The 24,766-nt window shown below is 39.9% G+C and overlaps 1 pseudogene; it reads right to left on the minus strand.

Annotated features, from left to right (window-relative positions):
* Positions 1-6,643: 6,643 nt before the first annotated feature.
* On the minus strand, positions 6,644-8,237 carry LOC122116461 (annotated as a pseudogene).
* Positions 8,238-24,766: the final 16,529 nt, after the last annotated feature.

Genomic DNA, 24,766 nt, shown 5'->3' on the forward strand with positions numbered 1-24,766 from the left:
TTTTTCACCATTGAGTATAATGCTGGCTGTAGGTTTGTCATATACAACCTTTATTGTATTGAGGAATGTTCCATGGATTCCTAATTTTTCCAAAACCTTCATGAGGAAGGGGTGTTGGATCTTGTCGAATGCTTTTTCTGCGTCTATTGAGATAACCATGTGGTTCTTATTCTTGCTCCTGTTCATGTGATGAATAATATTAATTGATTTGCGTATATTGAACCAGCTTTGCATCCCTGAAATGAATCCTGTTTGATCGTGGTGTATGATTTTTTGGATGAATTGTTGAAGTCGGTTGGCCAAAATTTTGTTGAGAAGTTTTGCATCAATGTTCATCAAAGAAATGGGTCTATAGTTCTCTTTCTTTGATGAGTCCCTGCCTGGTTTTGGGATGAGGGTTATGATGGCTTCATAGAATGTGTTCGATAGTGACTTTTCTCTTTCAATTTCATTGAAGAGTTGGAGGAGAATTGGTGTGAGCTCTGCTTTGAAGGCCTTGTAAAATTCCGCTGTAAAACCATCTGGTCCTGGACTTTTCTTAGCTGGGAGGTCTCTTATTGCTGATTCTATTTCAATGCTTGATATGGGCCTGTTAAGATAGTTTAACTCATCTTGGTTTAGTTTTGGCATGTCAATATTTGCTAGGAAGAGGTCCATTTCTGTCAAGTTCTCAAACTTATTAGCATACAGTTTTGAGAAGTATTCCCTTATAATGTTCTGAATCTTGGTTGTTTCCGTGGTGATGTTTCCATTCTCATCTCTGAGTGTATTAATTTGGGTGTGTTCTCTTCTTTTTCTGATAAGCTTTGCTAAGGGTCTGTCAATTTTGTTAAGTTTTTCGAAGAACCAACTCTTTGTTTTGTTGATTCTTTCTATAGTTTTTTTGGATTCTAATTCATTTAATTCTGATTTAATTTTATTTCTTTCCGTCTACTGGATTGGGGTTTATCTTGCTGCTCTTTTTCAAGGAGGTTTAGATGCGTCATTAAATTGCTAGTTTCAGATCTCTCCAATTTGTTGATGTAGGAGCTCAGAGCTATAAACTTGCCTCTGAGTACTGCCTTTGCTGTGTCCCAGAGGAGCTGGTATTTTGTGTGTTCATTTTTGTTGAATAGCATGAACATTTGAATTTCCTTTCTAATCTCTTCCATGACCCACTCATGATTCACCAGTGTGTTCTTCAGACTCCATGTGATACCGGACTTTCTTTGGTTGCTTTTGGTGTTGAGTTCTAATTTTATTCCCTTGTGGTCAGAGAGAATGCAAGGTATAACTTCAATGTTTCTGAATTTAGACAAGTTTGCTTTGTGGCCTAAAATGTGGCCTATTTTAGAAAACGTTCCATGTGCTGCTGAGAAAAACGTGTATTCTGATGCTGCTGGGTGAAATGTTCGGTAAATGTCTGTTAAGTCTAGTTGATCTATGCAGCTGTTTAGATCTGTGGTTTCTCTGTTGAGTTTTTGCCGAGTTGATCTATCTAGTGGGGAGAGTGGTGTGTTAAAATCCCCAACAATTAATGCCTTTGGATCTATATGGGATTTGAGGGAAAGTAGTGTTTCTTTGATAAATTTGGGTGCTCCATTGTTTGGTGAATAGATATTTAGAATTGTAATATCCTCCTGAAGGAGAGATCCTTTAATTAGTATGTAGTGACCTTCTTTATCTCTTTTCACGAATTTTAATTTGAAGTCTATTTTATCTGATATTAGGATTGCAACTCCCGCCTGTTTATGCGGTCCGTTTGCTTGGTAGATTTTGTTCCAGCCTTTAACATTGAAAATGTGTTTGTTTTTACGGGCAAGATGTGACTCCTGCAGGCAGCAGATAGAAGGGTCTTGTTTTTTAATCCAACTAGACAGTCTATGTTGCTTAATTGGAGAGTTCATTCCGTTAACATTAAGAGATAGGACTGAGAGGTATTTGGGAGTTCCTGCCATGTTATCTACCTTCTTGGGGGCTGCGAAAACTGGGTTCTTCCTATGGTTCTTGGAGTCTCAGTTTGGGTGCAGTTTCTTGGCCTTTATTGCGGTCTTGTTGGTTTTCTATGTGTAGGACATCTTTAAGAATCTTTTGTAGGGCTGGTTTGGTGGAGATGTATTGTTTCAATTTTTCTTTGCTATGGAAGGTTTTTATTTGGCCTTCAGTTATGAAGGAGAGTTTAGCTGGGTACAGTATTCTTGGTGGATAGTTGTTTGTTTTTAGGGCATGGCATACATCATTCCAGGCTCTTCTTGCTTTGATTGTCTCTGCTGAGAAATCTGAGGTGATTCTAATTGGTTTCCCTTTATAAGTGATTACCCTTTTCTCTCTGACAGCTTTAAGGATCTTTTCCTTGTTCTGAGTTGATCCTGTGTGGATTATAATGTGGCTGTGGGATGTCCTATTCTGGTCTGTTCTATTTGGGGTTCTAAAGGCTTCTTGTATCTGGACAGGCCTATCTTTTTGCATGTTTGGGAAGTTCTCTCCTAGGATCCTGTTAAACAAATTTCCTAGACCTTTAACTTCTGTTTCTAGGTGCTCCTCTACTCCCATTATCCTTAGATTAGGCTTTCTGATGGTGTCTTCCAGGTGTTGGATAGATCTATCATATTTCTTGGACTTGTCTTGGATGGTTTTATGTTCTTTCTCTATAATATCTAGGCTGTCTTCAATCCCTGAGATTCGATCTTCTGCATGGTCTAACCTGCTGTCAAGACTCTCTACTTTGTTTTTTATCTATTTTCCTTCTAGTAGGTCAGCTTTGATGGCTTCAAGTTCTTTATTGAAGCTCTGTTTTAGGTCTTGTATGAATTTCTTTACTTCCTTAATTTGGTGTTCAGTGTTTGTCCTCAAATCACTTAGTTGATTGGTTATGGTTTCTTTGGGCTCCCATTCCTTCTGTTGGGTTCCATTCAGCATTCCCTTTGTGGTGTCCCTGACTTCCTTCAGCTCTTTGTTAATGGATTCCATGAATGCCTTTAGTGATCTTTGTGTGTTCTCTACCTGGTCTCTCAATTCCTGTATTACTCTTTGATTAGCTTCCTCCCGTTCGTGGGATTCCTGCAGATCTCTTTGAGTGTTCTCAGCCTGCTCACGCCATTCCTCCCTTTCTCTTTGAGTATTCTCAAGTTGTTCACGCAAATCCTGTATCAGTTTTTGAGTAGCTTCCTCACGTTTATGATATTGCTGTATAAACTTCTGGGATGCCTCCTCTCTCTCCCTGTCACGCTCATACAGAGTCCTTTGTACATTGTCAAACTTTTCATTTATCATGTTTGCCAGCAGTGTTTGTAGAGCTGTTTGGGAACTCTCCTCTGGATTATTCATTATCTGTTCTAACCCCTGATTATCAAGATTGGGAATTGAGATACCCGAATTTGCCATTTTTCTTGTGTTTTTCCGGCTTACTCTGCCCATTTGAGATGAAGATTGCACCAGTTTTGTGCTAGAACACTATCTTAAGGCAACCATCAACCAAAGTTTGCATTTGTACAGTCAATAGTCTACAGATACAATCTAGTTCAACAGATACATCTATTCGACATCCAACAACTATATGTTAAAAGGCTTTGAACCGCAGAGAAGAATTTGGAAAACCAGAAATTATTAGGGTTAGGGAGAGATGTGGGTAAAAAATAGGAATAGATTGGTGTGGGGAGGCACAGGGAGAGTTAACTATGTCCTAATCACAATGCAGGAAATAGGTTGGGTAGGATGCAAGTAGAGAGAGAGAGAAAAAGAAGAAAGGGAAAGGGGAATGAAAAGAGACCAGAAAAAAAATAGAAACGTAAAAATTAATGTTATTTTAGAGATTAAAAGACCATCTATTTATAGAGGAATATGAATATGTTGAGAGAAAGGGAGGGACATAGAGGAGATTTGAAAAACTTAAAAAAAATGCTTAAAATATTATACAGGTATAAAGAGGTAGTACTGCTATTAATGAATTTAAGTCTCAGAGGTTTTGAATTGAGTAATAAGTTTGTGGATTAAGTGTGTACACAATGGGGGGTAGGGTCTACTGGTTAACTACGGGTTTATCTGAGGATGTGCAGGACAAGAGTTAAGTCACATAAAGAAGAACAAAGAGGAAAAGATGGAAAGGATAGGAAAGTGAGAAGAAAAGATCAGAAGTTCAGTAGAGCTAGACAAAAAAACAAAAAGGTAAGAATGAAAGAAAAAGAGAAAGAAGACAAGAAAAGAAAGGAGAACACACATTCACGTATTCCTAAAATAAAAATTATAAGAGGAGAAAAGAAAAAAAAAAGTTAATGGAAAACAATTATTTTTTCAGAAGAGGCAAAAATTAAAGATTAATAAAAGTTTTAGAAAAGCAAAAAAAATTTTTTTATATGTATAAGGTAACAAAAAACGAAAAAAAAACAAAACAAAAAAAAAGAAAAAAAGAAAAGAAGAAGAAGAAAAAAAAAAAGTTCTTTGATTTTTTTTGGGGGGGGGGAGGGGTGGGAAGAGTCCTGTATCTCCTTTTTGTCTGTAACCAGAGTCTGGTTGGAGTCTCTGGTCAGCTTGAGGTCCTGTGGCTTGATTGGTTTCTTAAGTCAGTTTGTTGGAACAGGCAGAAAAATGCTCTGCTTTACCCAAGATTTTGAGATCCCCCTCCCAGGTTAGTTTACTGGGAGGGTGATCTGCTTTGAGAATCACAAAAGAGGGGGATGCAGTGATGAGGCTAGGTTCTGGGTAGAGTTGAGGCCTTTCAACAAACAGTAGCTTTTCCCTGGGGCTATTTTGTGAAAAAAACTCACAGCACCCAGCCTGGAGCCATTCTCAGGGTTTCTGTTTTTCAATTGATTGTGGTGGCTGCTAGAGGGCGGGGCAGCCTCTGGCTCTGGTTACCCGGTGAGGAGAGCCACTCCAATGGCTGGCGCCTGAGCTGGGTGACTTTTCCCTGGATGGAACTGAGTCTGTGAGGTCACTTCGCCGTTAAGTTCTTGTGACCTGCTAAATGACTCGTTTTATTCCAAGGCCTGAGCTGGAGCTAGCCGCTCCTCCGAGCTTTGTCGGTATCCAAGATGGAGATCACCGGTGCTGGGGGGGGAGGGGTGGCCTTCCCTCCTCTGCTCCCTCGGAAGGAGTGAGGAAGTGGGGCTTCTACTCACACTGAGTCTTGGATCCCGGGTCGTCTCTGGTCTGCAAAGTGCAGGATGAAGTTGTCTGCTCCTTGTCGGTTCTTGTTGGTGTTGAGTAGAATCCTCTCGCCCGCTGCGTCTGGCTCCTTCATTCCGGACTCTCTGTGTGAGCCAACTCCATTTTTTTTTTAATTCTTGGTAGTTAGTTTGAGATGAGCCTTATGTGAAGCCCCGAATGAATCAGTTGCCTGAAATCTGAGGATCATGGTTCAAAGCCACCCAGGGCAGGAAAGTCCATGAGACATTTAGCTCCAATTAATCAATGAAAAGTTGGGAGTGGTGGAGCTCTATCTTTGAACAAAACATTCTCAAGCCATAGGATAGCACACAGATGCACACAGAGAGAAAACCTTATGGACTTTCTTGTATGGGCTTACTTTGACGCATGCTCCTCAGATTTCATCCGCTATTCATCCTCTCTCCGTTTAAAATTTTATTGATCCTGCGGCTTCACCTCTGACTCTGGGACCTATATCTTAGCTTTCACAATCAATGCTGGTGTTTTTAACACCTCTGCCACAGCTCAAGGTTTTGTGCTGTGTAACTGGAGATAAGAGTCTCAAGCAGGTTCCTCCCCTGGCTGACTTGACACTGCAATCCTCAGATGTCAGCCTCTTGTGTAGTAAGGATTACACACATGACCAGCAACATTTGGGTCATTTTAAAACTTTAATATGTGCTTGCTTCCACCCCCTTTTATTTTTATTATTTTTTTCATTTTTGCTTGGCCTGGGAGTAGAAATTGAATTTCAGATACTCTCTCAGTGCATACATGGGACTAACCATAACCTTTGGCTTTTGTGGGAAAGTTAATTGGAGAGAAGAGCTATGCCAGATTCAGGAGGCTGAAAATTGAAGAAAGTCCTTAATGCTCTCTTCTCTAATTAACCACTAAAGGCTAACTTGGATTTCCTATCACTGTACAATCACTCACGACTGACCTGGTCATCTACAGACACTTTCTTGTAAATGTCATCCTTTGAAAACATGTACAATTCTATTTGTTCCTCATCTTAAGATCTAAACCTACATAGCGCTGATCTCAATTAGTCATGGAATACCAAATACTATAGGAAGACAAACCTGAGAGAGAGACATGCAATACAAAAGCAGAGCTTGCTCAGTTCCTCAGCACTCAAAGAGGGGAGGATGTGGAAGGGGGGGAGAACTTCATGAGCCTTTCTACTCTTTATTTTAGCAGTGGGTTTGTGGGAAATGTGTGGTTTTATTTCAACATGAAAATATCTCAATTCATGGCGATCTTGCCTGATGGGTTTATATTTTCTGCATAAATGTTATGGAAACTCATACATAACTCTCTTTTCATCCTGCAGTAAAGGTCAAAGCAGCAGCAAACGGAGATGAAAACAGATGATCGCCAGAGTCACAACTTACGAAGGTTTCAGAGGATGGGGATTTTCCCTTGACTCCTTTTCCACTTTCTTCTGATAGCTCGTAACTGTAGGGGTGATGTTGACAGTTGTTTGTAGGAATTTTTGTTTTTCTCCATATTCAAGTCTTATCTCTGCTTAGTTTGCTTCTCTATGCAGTATTTGACTTGCTCAGCTCCTGCCTGATTGCATCAACGAACTCCTCTTTCAGCTTGGTTAGTTCTTTTCTCATCTCATCTAAAATATCCTGCTTCAGTCTGTCACAGTCAAGGCTTTCTGTCTGGACCCGGTCAGCACTGGGCTGGGATAAGGGTGTGGACTTATAATGGCTCATAGGACCTGTTGTCAAAAACAATCTGATTTTTCCTTGGAGAATCTCATCTGGAGATGACGGGTGACTTGCTGCCATTCATTGTATTTGTTCTTTCCCAAGGTTTCCTGGTTGGTTCAGGTGTACTTGTTGATGAGACCTTAGAAGTTACAGGTTTTGATTCTTCATTTTTTGCTTTTATTGTTGATCCCTTTTCGGCCATTCTCCTCCTTCTGGCCATCAGGAGACTCATTTCCTCCATTAAGCTGCTACCTGCCAAGGGAACGGGTCCATTTCCACCACCCATGTCTGTTTTAGCTGACTCGGAGTTCACATCTGTGAACACCGTGCAAAGAGGCATCTTCCACCAGTGACAATTTCCTAAGCTTGGCTCCAGCAATCACAGCTTCAAGTCCAGTTAAAGGACGATTGTCTTCTGAAAAGGATCCTTAAAAAAAAATCCGGATGCAGGAAGGAAGGGGCAGGAGGTGGTACAGGAGAGGGGCTTGATTAGGAAGAGGGCGTGGGGGAGGAGGGCCAGAGGATAGCAGTGGGGGTGAAGGAGGAAGTTCTGGGGGAGGAGAGAATACAGAGGCCTGGGCTGGACCTGGTGGGAGTGTTGGAGGAGATGGAGGTGCAGGTGGTCCCAAGATAACACCCTGCGGGGCTGGAGCCTCTGACAGCTGAGAGGCTTCCTGAAAGCCTGGCTCAGAAGCAGAGGGGTCTCCCAGCTCAGAGTTTACAGGGGTCTCCACAAAGGCAGAGGTGGCATTACTCAGCACTCTGCTCTTTTGATCCCATTCCACTTGCTCCAGCTGCTCCATCTGCTCCCGCTCCAGCTGCTCCACCTCTCTCTTTCCAACCTCTCTCCAGCCTCTCTCTCTCTACCTTTCTCTCTCTGGTCTTTCCCTCTCCATTCTTTCTCTCTCCAGCCTGTCCCTCTCCAGCTCCTTCTGACGTTTCTGTTCTTGCAGTTGTCTTCTTTGGATGTCCAACTCTTCTTGGGATGGGCCATTTTGAACTTGATCAGGCAGTTGTGAATTTTATCTAGGCAATTTTGGTCCTGCCTCCTGTGAATTCAGCACTTCTAAGGCATGCATCATTGCACTTGCGAAGACATTAGCATCCTCTTTGCTGCCATAGTTAAGACTGTACACCTGCCTGGCATCTCGCCACTGGTGGAAGGTCTGTGTTGCTTGATTATACTTTAATCCTTTGTGGATGGCACAGCTGATCACCAACTGATGATCCTGGATCTTCCTGCCCAGCACTCTGAATGTGTTGTTGCCTGTATGGTGATAGATATGAACTCTGCTGAACCCAGTTGAACCACAGCTGGCACCCACTTTTATTGGCATCATCACAAACCAATGCAGTAGCTCTTCCCTGACAGATACTCTGTTCACTCATTGAGCCGGTGGACCTGATGGATGCGGCACTGGAGTGCGCTCCTCTGGGACGGCAGGGTTGGCTCATTCAGTGCTTCTCTGCTACACTGGCGGCCAGCTACTCCATCACCTGCTGTCGCGCCGGCCAGGCCTGGATTGCAGGGTAGGTGGGCCGCTTTGGATGTCTGCTGCTGCCGCTGCTCCTGCACAGGCCCCTGAGGACCGCGAGGACCAAGAGGACTGCAGCCGTCCCAGCCAGGGGAGGAGAGTGGGGCGTGCCACGAGGCACTGGTGCGGGATGTGTGGAACACTCAGGCTCTGCCCTCGCCCTCGCCCTCCCCTACCGCTGTCGCCCTCCCCCTTTCTTCCCCTGAATAAGTAAACTTTTATATCTTACAAAAATAACTTTTAGCTGGGGACTGGTGGCTCATGCCTGTAATCCTACTCAAGAGGCTGACATCGAGGATCACAGTTTGAAGCCAACATAGGTAGAAAAGTGGGTGAAATTCTTATCTCCACTACACTACCAAATATACTAGAAGTGTGGCTATGACTCAAGTAGTAAAGTGCTAGGCTTCATCAAATGATCTCAGAGCCCAGGCCACGAGTTCAAGCCCCTGGACTGGTACAAAAAGAAAAGTTTCATTAGTTTACATTATACTAGGATTATGGTGTGAGACACCAGTGCTGAGATTAAGAAACAACTTTTGTAGTAGCTGCCACTTTTGATCTTTTCCCTAGGAGTTTTTATGATTGTTTTTATCCATGCCTTATATTTACATTCCACTAATGGAATTATTTTTTTGGTTGGAGGCACATTTCAATAATTCAATAACATATCAAAAACACATTTTTCGTTATTTTAAATAGAGAAGGGAAACATATGATGAGTCTGAGCCCAGCAAAGAATGAATGATGGTTTGATTGCAGATATGTGGAATGTAGTCCAGGATGTGGGAACCTACCAATTTGGGTGCTTCAGTTATCAGGTCTTCCTGAAGGTTCACAATAAATTTCTATGATGTCATAGCTACCTTTGCTATCACAACCGATAGGTGTCAGGTACTGATCTCACCCTTAGGTGGACTTAGATACACAAGGAGAAAAACATAATATTTAGAAGAAATGATGATTTACCATAAGACCACAGCTTGATGAGCTTTCCTGATTGAACTTTGAGATTTCAAGAGCAGAACAGGCTCATCTCCACACAAGACTACTAAGCACTGAGGACCAGGCACTATTGTAGGCAACTAGAGAGAAAGATGTGAATACAGATGTGAATGGCCTGCCTCCATGCACATGTCATGCTGTTGGAGAAAACCATAAATCAAAAAGTTAATGTCAATAAATCAGAAGGATGGTCATGTGGGGAGACAGCTTCACTTTGAGGATTGGTGGAAAAGACATGATATAATAGCAGGAGGCATCATCCATGCAATTATTGCTTTTCCAGGCTGGCTCCAATCTCAATCACAGATCGCATCCTCCTGAGTTGCACACTATAGGTGTCAGGCACCTGCAGTGGGCTCTTTGATATAAATATCTATAACAAATGTGTGTTAAGTTTCTTGGAAGTTTTTTGTGAGAAAGGTTAAAAATTAAACATATTATGCACCCTAAACTTTCTTTTCACTATCTTCTAATTATTTCAATATGAGCCGTCTTACTCACTTTTTGGAAAAGTCAAGACATTTTTTTTCATTGTTCAAATCCTGGGGAGGGAATAAAAATGACAGCTTCTTTGCCAAAGTACTAGAAAGTACTAGTCATTTTAACTGACCAGTTTTGCCAAATAATATGTCTTGCCCTTCATGGATTTTTCATCTTCAATAATGTTAGATGAATAAAACTATAAATAGGAGAAAAGCAACCACATAGTAGCAAATTTATCACAATGACATATATAAGCTGTCCACTTTTTACCAAATGAAAACAGTTGCCACAAGCATTAAAAATTTGAATAAAAACTTGGAGATTATTCCTCTTCATACAGTTGGTTTTTTTCTTTTTTTCTTCTTGTTTTGTTTGTTTTGGTTGGTTGTTGGCCTTGACCTTTTGGTCTGGGGGCAGTCCCTCAGTTATTCAGCTCAAGGAGAGCGCTCTACCACTTGAACCACAGCACCACTTCTGGTTTTCTGGTGGTTTTTTGGAAGTAGTCTCACAGAGTTTCTTGAAGACTGGCTTTGAACTGAAATCCTCAGATCTCAGCTTCCTCAGTAGTAGGATTGCAGATGTTAGCCACCAGCAACTGGTCAAAATAGTATTTTTTTAATTTGGCTAGCTTGAATGATTGCCAAGGAAATAAATAGAACGTAAAATTGTTAATTTTTGCTAAAATTTGCAATAGTTTTACCTTGAAGAGTAGTGAAATATTTATAATTACATATTTTGAGAAAATGTAGCTGATTAGCTTTTATTGATTTAAAATACTAATATACATCTCTTTTTTATTTAAAATACTAAAATATGTCTCTCTTTGTAGACACTGAATTCTGAGTTCAAAACTGTACTTGTTGGCAGTCACTCTGAGAGTTAATTCTGTCAGCTCATTTTTAAATCAATCATAGATTAAATAACTTGAAGCTTAGAAGGTGTCTTTTGGTAAGAATAAGTGAAATAAGCCTAAACTCCTGCCTTTCGAGTAACAGAAGAAATCCTAATGTCTAGAATGTATAGACTCAAAATATGAAACACACAAAGAACATTAAGGGAAAAGAACAAATAGTCTTATCAATAAATAGGTAAGTGAATTGACTAGATAGGTCCCAAATTAAATATAGATGTCTACAGAATACACGAAAAATATTCAATGTCTTTAGCAATCAAGGAAATGCAAATCAAATATATGTTGAAGTTCCATCTCTGCATAATGAGAATGCCTATTATCAAAGAAAACACAAATACTGGCAAAGAGGTGGGGAAAGACACTCTACACAGTGTTGGCAATTAAGTGAATCAATGTATCCACAACAGAAATCAGTGTGGAAATTCCACCCAGGAAATCCTACATATACACCTGAAGAAATTTAAGTCAGCGTTATAGTAGAGCTGTGTGCACACACATTTTTTACAGCAGGATTCAAAATAGTCATGTTTTAGAATAAGCCACCACAGGCAGGAAAGTATGTACAACTGTTATCTCCAATTAACAATAAAAACAAATCTGGGAATAGAGCTTTAGATCAAGTGGCAGAATACCAGCCTTGATGGATAAAAAGCCAAGCAAGAGATGAAAACCCTAGGGTCAAGCCTCAGGACTGCCAAATGTGCATGTACGCACGCATTGCCCCCCTCCCCCGCACAATGCTGCCTATATTTTTTAGCCAAGCTTCTTATTCCCCTTTGATTCATGCACCTATGACAGAGCTAAATATAATGGGAAAGTGATATTTAAAATGGTAAACTTATACTGAATACCCAGGTATATTTCTCATTTTTTTGTAGTCACTGGGCTTGATCTCACAACCTGAGTGCTTTCCTTGAGCTTTTTCACTGAAGGTTGGCTCTCTACAACTTGGAGCTACAGTTCAACTTCCGGTTTTGTGATGGTTCATTGTAGATAAAGAGTCTTAAGGACTCAGTCCTCCACACACTTTCTAACGGCAATTCTCAGATTTCAGCTTCCTGAATTGATAGAATTACAGGCTTGATCCACCAACACTGGGCTAGAACCTGAGTATTTTCACCATTGCTCATTGGAAGAATTCAATTCTTTTTCCTCCGGAATGCTTGCCATGCACATTTCTCTCTGGATAGCAATTGAGCAAAGAGAGAGGTTCCAGTAGCTCACACCTATACATAATACCTACAGAAAAGTCTGATATCTAAGGATAGTCGTTCAAAGCCAGCCCAGACAGCAAAATCTGGTAGACTTTTCATCCCAATTAACCACAAAAAAGCTGTATGCTGAGCTGTGCCTCAATCAGTAGAGCTCTATGTTGATCAAATACCTCAGGGATAGACCTCAGTCACTGTGTTCAAACCCCAAGATCAGTGAACACGGGTACACACATGATGTTCATACACGCACACACACACACACAATTTTATAACAGAGTTCTCAAACCTAAAGGTGCCATTCTAATCCCTTGATGTCATGCTTTGCCTGGGCTGCAATCCATGCGGGTAAACAGCATCTACAGGGATTAAGAAGCTCAGAGCCAATCTGGACCCACCCAGACCAGAAGCAGGAGTGAAGTAACACAAGTATGAGGCCCCAACTCACTCACACTGGAAGGAGGAGTGAGGTGACACAGGCATGCGGCCCCCACTCATCCAGAGGGAACATAGGAGTAAGGTGACACAGACAATGGCAACTACCCAGCCAGACCAGAAGCAGGAGTGTTGTGTTGAAAGCCCACAGCCCACACTCACCAAGACCAGAAGCAGGAGTGAGGTGGTGCAGTCAAATGGCCATACCCACCCAGACCGGAAGTGGGAGTGAAGTGACACAGGCATGTGGTGAGACTTATCCTTCCAGGAAGCAGAAATGAGGTGACGGTAGCATGCCACACCAAAGGAGCCTCACGAACCATGGTGGCCCCCTGAGAAGGAAGGTATGGTTCTATGTCAATCCAGCCTTCTCTCCTGGCCTTTTGTGAAGGGCTGCTGGGTTCAATGGTGCACTCAGTAGGTCATAGGGCTCAAGCTATGGAGCCTGCTGTCCTCTCCCAACTGGTACTGCACCTGCTGCAGCTTTGGCAGCAAACTTAATAAGTTCTAATTCACAGAATGTATACCATGAACCATTAGTGTCTTCAGGTACCATGTGACACTTGCTAGTCCCTTAATATTACAGTTGCCAATGTCTTAAGTGCTTTCTGAAGAGAGGGAGAAGGGGTCATAGATCCAACTGTTCAAAAATGCCTTTGGATGACACTGTATTGGCCCAAGAATGAGTCGACACAGCTGGTATCCAGGTATTTTGGGAAATTCTTTTTGGCCATGCTTTCTGTTTGGCCTTGGAGAGTCTTAGGCTTTTCTTTGTTGACACAGAAGATGGGAAAGTAATTGCTAAGGCTTATATAGTCAGGAGCCATTTCCTTTCTGCCCTTCTGAGATGGCATCTCACTACATAGCCAAGACAGCCTTGAACTTAATGTGTTTCTGCCTCAGCCTCCCAAGTGATGGAATTACAAGCTTACACCACCATGCCCAACTATCTGTCATGGGACATTTGAAATAGAAAAATCATGACATGTGTTCTATATCTACTAACACTCTTGTGCAAAGATCAAATAACTTACAACCTGGTTGTTAAGAATATAGACTCAGATTCAACTGAATTTCAAATAAAATTCTGGTTTCTTACCTGCTTTTGGTTAAAGAGGAAGACACTATATCACTGAGCTTTATTCACTTGTATACAAATGTGAATGGAGCCAAGAACAGGTGGCTCATGCCTACACTCTTACTCAGGAGGCTGAGATGGAAGGATTGTGTTTCAAAGCCAGCCCAGGCAGAAAAGGTCATATGAGAGTCTTAGTTCCAATTAATCCCTCAAAAACCATAAGTGGGCTGAGAAGGTGGCTCAGTAGAAGTGTGCTTTCTTTGCATGCATGAGGCCCTCGGTAAGAATCCTCAGAATCACATAAGAAGAAAAAGCCTGAAGTACACTATGGCTCAAATGGTAGAATGCTAGCCTTAACCTGAAGAGATGAGACACAGCACCCAGTCCCAGAGTTCAGGCCCCATGACTAGCAAGAATAACAACAACAACAAAATAAAACAGAAATGGAGCTGTGGCTCAAGTGGTGGAGTGCTAGAAAGTGGATCAGGGAGAGCCCCCAGGCCCTGAGTTCAAGCTCCATGACCAACTAAACAAAAACAAAAACAGAAATGGAGCTGTGGTTCAAGAAGTAGAGTTCTAGAGAGTGAATCAGGAACAGGACCTGAGTTCAAGCACCACAATATACAATTGGATACTGGTATTTCCCATCTCCTAAGGTTGTCATGATTATTCAATGAACAGAATTTTTTGAGCATTTCCTATTGAAAAGAGGGGTTTTTAATGACCAGCAAGTGATTTATGATGCTGCAGAGCATGCAATGGATACCCTCTACTTCAGTGGAGAATTGAATGTTAATTTTGTGAGTCCAGAAGCCAAACTGATGAGCCAGATACTTTTTTGGAAAATGGTTTCATATGGTAGACACAGTTTCCCACATGTCAGTTTGCTGTTCTGCTTCTAGTCAGAAGATCTCTAAGACTCAGGAAAGGATTCAAGCTCTCTGTTAAACCATGCTGTAGCCATTTTATTTTTATTAAAGGAATAAGTAATCTAGATATTGGTGGCTCATGCCTATTATCCGCGCTGCTTAGGAACCTGAGATCTGAGGATCATGATTTCAGACCAGCCCACGCAACAAAGTCCATGAGACTTGTCTCCAATTAAGCAGTGATAAACCCAGAAGAAGAGGTATGGGTTAATAGAGTATCTTTCCTAAGAAAAAGCTCTATTTAAGCTGTCCCTTATGTTGGGACATTGCCACCTACAATACTTCCGGACCATGTCTTCCTTTAGTGTGTTGGCCTATGGCTTGGCTTTCACTCCTGTGGATATAGGCTGTTTGGCCATCCACCTTGGGGGTGGAATGATCCGTTTATTGAAATTATTGCCCAGAAAAAACAACTATGATATAAACAATGTTTGACAAGTTGTTAAGTCCAAAGTTACAGTGGTAAGGATGATTATTGTTTAGCTTTTTTTCATTAAATAGTTAATTACTTTTTAAAGTTTATCTGCTTATTTAATGCTATGTAGGAAACCAAAAGTTAATATTTGGGTTTTTTGGTGAAATTTGAAACTAGGCAAGTAAAAGTACTCATTGTCCCCAAATTCAACATTTAAAAATATTAAAACATTGTTCATATGTTTTAGTCACCAGAAATTTGGGACAGGCATGGTACCTCACACTTGAATTGCTAGCTGCAGAGAGGATTATTAGGATTTGAGGCTAGCCTAGGCAAACATTCACTTTATTGGATCTCAATCAATATCTGAACCAAAATCATTGTGCTTTTAATTTCATCTACTCAGAAAGGGTAAAGAGAAGGATTGTGATCCATTCTGGCCTGCTCATAAACAGAAAACCCTGCCATAAAAATGGCTAAAGCAGAGCTGGCCACAGGTGGTTCATGCCTGTACTTTTATTTACTCAGGAGGCTGAGGTCTGAAGATCACAGCTCAAAGCCAGTCTAGGCAGGAAAGTTTGTGAGACTCCTGCCTCCAATATACCAATAGAAAACCAGAAGTGGAATTGTGGTTCAAACAGTAGTGCACTCGCTTTTAGCTGAAGAGTGAAGGTACAGTGTCCTGGCCCAGAGTTCAAGCCACATGACTAACAAAACAGAAGTAACCAAAGCAAAAAGCGCAGGTGTATGGTTCACCTTGTAGAGCACCTACCTAAAATGCATGAAGTCCTGAGTTTAATTGCTAGGATAGAAAGGAGGAAAGGATGTGAAGGAATGGAATGAAGAAAAGAAAGAAGGGAGGAGTTATGATATAATCAAATACTAGACTGACCTGAAGTATTAAAGGGATTACAAGTAGTTTATATAAAAATATACTGATTGTTTACTAAAAGGCAAATTTTAAAATGTGGAATTCAGGTTAAAATACACGTACAACTTTTGTTTTTCTGTAAAACGATACTTATGTGCTCCTTTAGTTTAAAAGTAGTGAATGAGTTTAAAACAATACAAGAGTGGTTAGAATGAATAATTATTTCTTATCACTTTCTCTGCTACATCCACTACTTATAAAATCAAAACAATGTTGATCATTTTAATTATTAATTCATTCGTATAATCTTTCATCTTTAGTGTATAGTCTATTGCACACATCATTTAAATGTTTGAACTCTTTTTGTTGTTTGTTTGTCTTTTGTGGGTCATGGTTCCTAAACTCTTGGCCTGGGCACTATCCCTCAGCTCTTCAGCTCAAGGCTAGCACTCTACCACTTGAGCCACAGTGCCACTTCTGGCTTTTTCTGCTCATGTGGTACTGAGGAATTAAACCCAGAGGCTCATACATGCAAGTCAAGAACTCTACCACTGAGCCACCTTCCCAGCACTGAACTCTTTTTTTTTTCCTTCAGATATGGGGCTTGAATACAGGGCATGGGTGCTGTCCCAGAGCACCTTTGCTCAAGGTTAGGAGTATAGCATACCAGTTTAAAACACTGTGCCATTTCTTGTTTTTTAGGGATTAATTGGTAATAGGAGTCTCATGGGAACTTTTCTGCCGAGGCTGGCTTTGAACCACCATCCTCATTTCTCAGCCTCCTGAGAAGGTAGGATTACAGGCGTGAGCCACCTGCACACAGCTGCTTATTTTTTCTTTTAACAGTTATACAAGTTTAGTTACACTCCGAATAAGTGCAAACTGAGATGCAAATTGGCTTTAAATAAACCACGAATTGAGGATGTTGAGATCACACGTGATTGCAAATTCGTTTTTACTTATTTTTTTTATGTGGTGCTTGAACTCAGGGCCTGGTTGCAGTCCCTGCTCTTTTGTGCTCAAGGCTATCACTCTACCAGTTTGAATCTCAGTGCTCCTTCTGGTTTCTTGGTAACCAGTTAATGAGATCATAGTCTCACAGACTATCTTACACAGGTTGTCTTTAAACCTCGATTATCAGATCTCAGCCACCTGAGTTGCTAAGATTACAGGCATGAGCCACTGGCACCAGCTTGTTAAAAAAAGAACGACAATTCATAAGCCAGGTACCTTGGCTCATGGCTGTAACCCAGAGGATGAGATCTGAAGATAATGATTTGAATCTAATGATGGTAAAACGTCTCTGTGATTCTTTTATCTCCAATAAACTTCACAAGAAAATCCAGAAGTGAAGATTTGGCTCAAGTGGTAGAGTGCACTCAAGCAAAAATAAAGCTCAGGAACAGCACTTAGATCCCGAGTTCAAGCTCCATTTCTGGCACACACACACACACACACACACACACACACACACACACACACACACACACACAAAACAAAAAGTAAATAGAAAATGTGAAGAAATCAAGGGAAAAAATTGAATATTGTAAGGACTTTTGGGTTTAGAGGTATGACTCAGTTGGTAGGAAAAAAGCTAATGATTGAATCTATCAGGTACCAAGGACTTACAAAAACATGATTATCTGCTCTTTATTTCCCTTTTCTCGTATGTTCTCATTTGGGAGCTCTCTTCTTTTTGAAAAAATATTGTTGTTTTAGCGGTGATATACAGCAAGGTTATCTTTCTGCATGTCAGGTAGCTAGTATATTTCCTTCCTTTTACATAGTCTAATCTGTTCCCCCATTCTGTTCCATTCCCTCCCTCCCATGTCGATCCGCAAGTTGCATGGTTCACTTTCATCAATGTCCAGTAGAGCCAGTGGGCTCCGCGGCTGCAATTTTTCATCCACTTTCCACTGATTCTGTGCCCTTCTCCCATCTTCCATCAGATATGCATGCATATATAGTGTATATTGGGTAAAGAATACAGAGTCATCAGAAAATGAAAAGAGAAATTAAGAAAAGTTCCTTGTTTCTTTATCTTTACAATTCAATTTAGTATATATATATATATATATATATATATATATATATATATATATATACATATATATATATATATATATTGTTTTATATACATAAGAAGAGGTGCTTGTGTATTATAACTTGGTGATTTTCTACAAAGGCTTTCCCCTACTGTACTCACTGTACATGATGCCTAGAATCCTGTACAGTTTTCATATCCCATTGTGTTTTAAATCTAAGTTCCACATAATCAGGAAGAAAATGTGCCATTTGTCTCTTTGATCTTGGCTTAACTTTATTAACATGATTTATTCTAGTTCCTTCCATTTCCCTGCAAATGACATTATTTTATTCTTTCTAATGTCTCTGTCTGTAAAAATTCATTGTATATAGATAGCATAATTATTGGATACATTCATTTATTGTGGGGCATCTGGGTGTGTACATATCTTGTCACTGTGAATTGAGCAGCAAGGAACATGGTTGTGCAAGTGTCCTTGCCATATTCTGGTTCATGATGCTCAGGGAAGATGCCTACAAGTGGTATGGCTGTAGGGAGGGTATTAGGGAAGGTCTGTGTTGTGATTTTTGAGCAACTTTCAGACTGCTTTCCAGAGTTGCTGTATTAGTATACATTCCCACCAGCTGTGCAGTAGGATTCCTCTTTTCTCCACTTCCCCATCAGCATTTGTTGTCAGAATTCAGAATATTTGGGTAAGATTGTATCTCAGGATTGCTCTGATTTACATTTTCTTTATGGCGAGGGATGAGGAACCTTTCCTAATATGTTTCTTTCCCATTCTTTACTTTTTCTTCTGAGAAGTCTCTTCTTGACTCCCCTGCCCATTTAGTAATTGCTTTATGAGGTTTTGGAGGGGTACTTTCCAGAGATCCATTTATACATTGAATATTAGCCCTATGTCTGATGTGTTGCAGGTAAATATCTTTTGCCAATTCCGTGGCTGTCTTTTTAGTTTAGTGGCTATGTCCTAGCCTGTGCAGAATTTTTTTTTCCTTTAATGTAGTCCCATTTGTTGGATCTATCTCCTATCTGTTCTGCCCCAGGAACTCTATTCAGGATGTTCCTGCCTGTACATATAAGTTCTAATATCATCACTATTATGTCTTACAGTAGTTTGGCTGATTTTAAGGTAGTTAATCCATTTTTAGTTGATGCTAGTGAAAGCACAGATCCACTTCTAGTTTTCTGCGTATGGCTGCCAAGTTGCCCCAACAGGAATATTTGAAGGAGCTGTGATTTGTGTATGTGTGTGTGTGTGCGTGCGTGCGTGTGTGTGTGTGTGTGTGTGTGTGTTTGTGTGTGTGTGTGTGTGTGTGTGTGTGTATGTGGTCGGTCGTGAGGCTTGAACTCTGGGTCTCGGCGCTGTCCCTCAGCTATCAGCTGAAGGCTAGTGCTTGAGCCACAGTTCCGGTTTCCATTTTCTTGTGGTTTATTAGAGATAAGAGTCTCATGGACTTCCCTGTCCCTGCTGGCTTTGAACAATTATCCTCAGATCACAGCAGTTACATAAGCTAGGTAATGAGTATATTTCTTATCATCATTGTTACTTCCTCCTTTATTTTTCCCTACCATCCCTTTCCTCCCATCACCAAAACTACACTCTCACCCCACCCCCGGCCTAAATTGTAAAGGTCATTTTTCCACATAGTGTATTGTGCATCTCATTATTACAATGGGTCAACCTATATCTTTATTTAAGCATTTTGTTTTTCCCTTCCCCTCCCCCAAATAGAAAAGTGTATATAAAAGTTGCAAGGCACCAACATCAAATAGAGTGAAAACAGGGGTTTTACGATGGGGAGGAACATACAAAGAAACAAAAAAAAAATCGCACGGTATATTGTGAATACGTTAGAAACAATAGAAAGAAAAAAAGAAAAAACACTTCGGTCCCTATCTTGAGGTTCATTTCTCTTAACATCATCTTATTGGGTCATATGTACATAGCTTTTGAACTTTTCTGCTTGTCCCTCAGATCTCTGCTTGATGTATACTAGTTATTAGAAATGAGGGAAACCATGAGACCTATGTTTCTTTAGGCCTGACTTACTTCACTTAATATAATCTTTTCCATTGGTCTTCGGATCTTTTTTATTTTTTTGTATTTTCCTTTTTTTATTGTGAAAATACCGTAAAGAGGAGTTACAATTACATGGACAAGATAATGAATACATTTATTAACAAGCATTGTTGCCTGTTCTTTGTATCCCCTTTCCCATTCCTTCCCATTCTCCCCCGCACCCGCTACTACCCCCCCCACCAAAGTTGTAATGTTTGTTTTTCGACATAACTACTTGTACATCTCATTGTTGCAATGGTTATGCCTGTATCTCTAGTTAAATGATTTGTTTTTGCCCTTCCCCTCCACAAATTATACCACCATCAAATACAGTGAAAGCAGGAGTTATATCATTGGGGAAGGACATACAAAGCAACATAGAAATCATCTTATAAATATGTTAGAAACAATTTTTATACCGATAACAAGCTGTTTTTGTTATTGTGGCTCTTTAGTAGAACTTGAAGTCTCGTATAGTGGTACTGCCTGAATGGCTTATTTTGCCAAGAATTGCTTTGTCTGTTCTTGGTCTGTTTTTTTTTTTTTTTTCCATATGAACTTTTGGATTCTTTCATTTATCTGAGTAAAGTACATCATTGGGATTTTGATGGGGATTGCTTTGAATTTTATGTCAATTTTTTGCATTATGGCCATTTTCACAATATTCTACCTATCCATGAACATGGAAGGTCTTTGCATATTCTGATATACTCTTTGATTTCTTTCTTTAGATTTTTGCAATTTTTACATCTTTGGTTACGTTAATTACTATTTTTTGAAGCTTTTGCAAATGGTGTCATTTTCATTATTTCCCTTTCTGCTTGTATATTCTTTGCCCAAGGAATGGTTCAGTAACCATTTGTTGTTGTTTTGGATCGTGGTGCTTGAACTTTGAGCTGGGCGCTGTCCCTCATCTCTTCACCTCAAGGAGAGCAAAAGCGCCACTTTCAGTTTTCTGGTGGTTAATTGGAGACTCATGGACTTCCCTGCCTGGATTGGCTTTGAACAACGATCCTCAGATCTCAGCCTCCTGAGTAGCTAGAATTACAGGCATGAGCCACTGGTGCCTGGCCAAGGCTACTGAATTTTATGGATTGATTTTGCATTCTGATACTTTGCCAAATGTATTAATTAGCTGTAGGAGTTTGGGAGTTGAGCTTTTGGGTCCTCAAGTATAAGAAATGGTCATCAGCAAATACCGTTAGTTTAAATTTTGCCTACTCTGTGTGGCTCCTTTAATGTCCTTTTCTCTCCTTATTGGTCTGGCTAAGAATTCCAGTATAGATTGAAGAGGAGGGGAGTGAAGGGGCAGCTTTGCCTTGTTCCTGATTTTAAAGAAAATAGTTTTAGTTTTCCCCATTTAGTATGGCCTGTTGTCTATGGCTCTTATTGTTTTAAGGAATGTTCCTTCTATTCCTTGTTTCTCCAGAGCTTTTAATGTCAATGCGTGGTCTTTTGTCGAAGGTTTGTTCTGCATTTACTGAGATGAGTATGTGGTTCTTGATATTGGCTCTACTGATGTGAATTATTGATTTGTATATATTAAATCAACCTTGCATCTGTGGGATGAAGCCTACTTGATCATATTTTTATGACTTGTATTTGTTTCTGGGTTCTGTTGGCTAATATTTTATTGAGGAGTTTTGCATCTATGTTCATCAGAGAATTGATCATTCATTCGCTTGTTTTGTTGGATCCTTACCTAGTTTTGGGATGAGTGTAATATTGGATTCATAGAATGAGTTTGGGTTTGCTCCCTATTGCGTCTATTTCACAGAAAAGCTTGAGGAGGATTAGTATTACTTCATCTTTAAAAGCCTTATAGTGGGCTTGGAAGATAGGTTAGTGGTAGAATGCTTGCCTAGTACACATGAAGCCATGTGTTCCATTCCTCAATGCCACATACACAGAAAAGCCAGAAATGGCATGGTTGCTCAAGTGATATAGCACTAGTACTAAAACTAGCCTCGAGCAAAAACAGCTTTGAGACAGGTTCAGACCCTGAGTTCAAGCCCTAAGACTGGACAAAATAAAATGTCTTATAGAATTGAGTAATGAATCCATCTGGTCTTGGACTCTTTCTTGTTGGAAGACTTCTGATTACTTTTATGTTATTCCTTTGTTTAGTTTGTTGGTATTTTCTTGGTTCAGTATAGGAAGTTTGTATAGGAAACTCTATTGATGGTCATGGGTCGCTGTCCCTCAGCTCTTCAGCTCAAGGCTAGTGCTCTACCACTTGAGCCATAGTGCCACTTCCAGCTTTCTCTGCTTATGTGGTGCTGAGGAATCGAACCCAGGGGCTCATGCATGCAAGGCAAACACGCTTGCACTGAGCCACCTTCCCAGCCCAGAAACTCCATTCTAGGTGCTGGCACCCAGACAAAGAGGTTTGTTGGGCTTTTTGAACTGATGATGGAAAAGTGGGATTGTACGACAACTATTTCAACAAGTAAGAACTTGATAATGCTTATTTATTACTCAAATGACTGAGGAAAATATCAGCATGAATTCAATTTTGAGTTAATAAACATATATGCACATCATTATTATCTGAAAGACTTTCAAAAAATCTACCATGCTGACTAAGATTCAAAACTCAAAAATAAATAAATTTACTTATTTATTTTGGTGCCAATCCTACGACTGGAACTGAGGGTACAATGGTAAGCACTTACTACTTGATCAACCACTCCCATTCCAGGTTTTCATGGATAATTGGAAATAAAGATTATTAACAAATGTTCTGGCCCAGGATGGTTTTGAAAATCTACGCCCAGGTCTTAGCCTCCTAAGTAGCTAGGATTATAGGTAATTGGCCTGAGATATTTATTTATTTATTTATTTATACAACCAGACTTGAGACTTGAACTCATGTTCTGGGTCATTACCTGGACTTTTGTGTTCTAATACTTGAGACAGAGCTACAATTCCTGTTTTTTTAAAATAATTAATTGGATATAATTGTCTCCCTGAGTTTTCTTCTGGGTCTGGCTTTAAACCTAGATTATCTGATCTCAGCCTTCTTGCTAGTTAGTATCGCAGGCCTTAGCCACTGCTGCCTTGCTCAGAAATTTATTTTTTTTTAAAATTTAATTTAATTTTATTTGTGAACATACTGTACAGAGGAGTTACAGTTACATGGGCAGGATAATACGTACATTTCTTACCAAGCATTGCAGCCTCCTCCTTTGTTTATCCTTCACATCCCTTCCCAGCCTCCCCCCTCCCCCCCTAATACCAATCCTTCTCCTTCCCCCCTCCTCCCCCCCGCACCAACGTTGTAAAGCTCGTTTTGGACATGACAACTTGTAATTCTCATTGTTGCAACAGGTCCACCTGTATCCTTATATAAAATATCTTTTCATTGGGTTTTAGGGGGAAACAGAGAAATGTATACATTTCCTGAATTGTGAACACCTTACAATACCTTAATAATAACAATAAATTATGTTTTTTTTTTTCATTTTGTAGTAATTTGGCATTTGCAAACCACCAAAATGAACTCATTCTCTTTCAAAAACTATCATGCGTTTATGAAGTTGAAAGTCACATATTAAGTTAGGTTATGGTGGCTCAAATCTTATCCTAGCTACTCAGGAGGTTATGCTCAAAGCTAGCCCAAACAAGAAATTCTGTGAATTTGTAGGCAGGGGCTAGGTCCTCCTCCTTTCTGATCACAGTGAGCACAGTCCTTCACGTACTTGGTTCTTAAAAATCATACTTAGGCCAGGCATTTGGTCACTCATGCTTGTAATTGTCACTGGCCAGGATACTGAGATCTGAAGATAAAGGTTCAAACCAGACCCTGCAAGGGTTAGAGTCTTATATTGAGCTAAGCATAAAAAGTTTGAAACAGAGTTGTGTTTCAGATAATAGAGTGCTATCCTTGAGTGACAAAACCAAGCAGGAGCAAGCAGACCTGAATTCAAGACCCAGTACTGGTAAATATAAATATATATATATATATATATATATATATATATATATATATATATAATAAAATAAAATAAAACCACCAAAAAAGTGCCTTTGTTCTTTTTAAAATTTTTGACATTTTTTCCTTACTTTTTTATCTGTATGTTCCTATATAAACACACAGAAGTTTATGGAACAAAGTTAAATTTTAAGAATATTCTTCCATTATCGACCATTATACCTTCATTATACTTAAGAAAATTAATGATATTTTCATAATACTGTTATTATATCAAATACAGATACACATCTCTTTGTTTGAGACAGATATTATTCTTGCTATTTTTCAAATTAAATTTTCAAATTAATTTTTCATTAGGGTTCATTTCATGTTGTTATGTCTCTTTTGTTTTTTGTACTCTAAAATATCATCCCAGCCAGGCATTGGTGGCTCATGCCTATAATCCTAGCTACTCAGGAGCTTAGATTTGAGGATCGTGATTCAACGCCAGCCCAGGCAGGAAAGTTCGTAAGACTTTTTTCTCCAATAAACCACCAGAAAAGCGGAAGTGGTGGTTTGGGTCAAGTGGTAGAGCACTAGACTTGAGCATAATAGCTTAGGCACAGTGCCCAGCCCAGATTTCAAGCCCTATTCCACTCCCAAAATAAATAAATAAATTAAAATAAAATAAAATAAAATAACATGCCACCCCAGTCTTTCCTTTTCATGATACTGCCCTTTAAGTCAAAATATTCTAAATTAGTTTTTAAATAAGATATTCTTTATATTTTACTCGCCTAGCTATTTCGTTAAGGTGGATTCTCATTCGTTTTCCTTTTTTGTTGGTTGTGGGGTTTGTACTCAGGTCCTGGATCCTGTCCTGAGCTTTTGTGCTCAAGGCTAGTGCTCTACCACTTGGAGTTACGTTGCCACTTATGGTTTTCAGTGCTTAATTGGAAATAAGAATCTCATAGATTTTCTTCCCAGTCTCGTATTGAACCTTGATCCTCAGATCTCAGAC

Source organism: Dipodomys spectabilis, unplaced genomic scaffold, assembly GCF_019054845.1.
Source record: "Dipodomys spectabilis isolate Male_0828 unplaced genomic scaffold, ASM1905484v1 ptg000135l, whole genome shotgun sequence".
NCBI lineage: Eukaryota > Metazoa > Chordata > Mammalia > Rodentia > Heteromyidae > Dipodomys > Dipodomys spectabilis.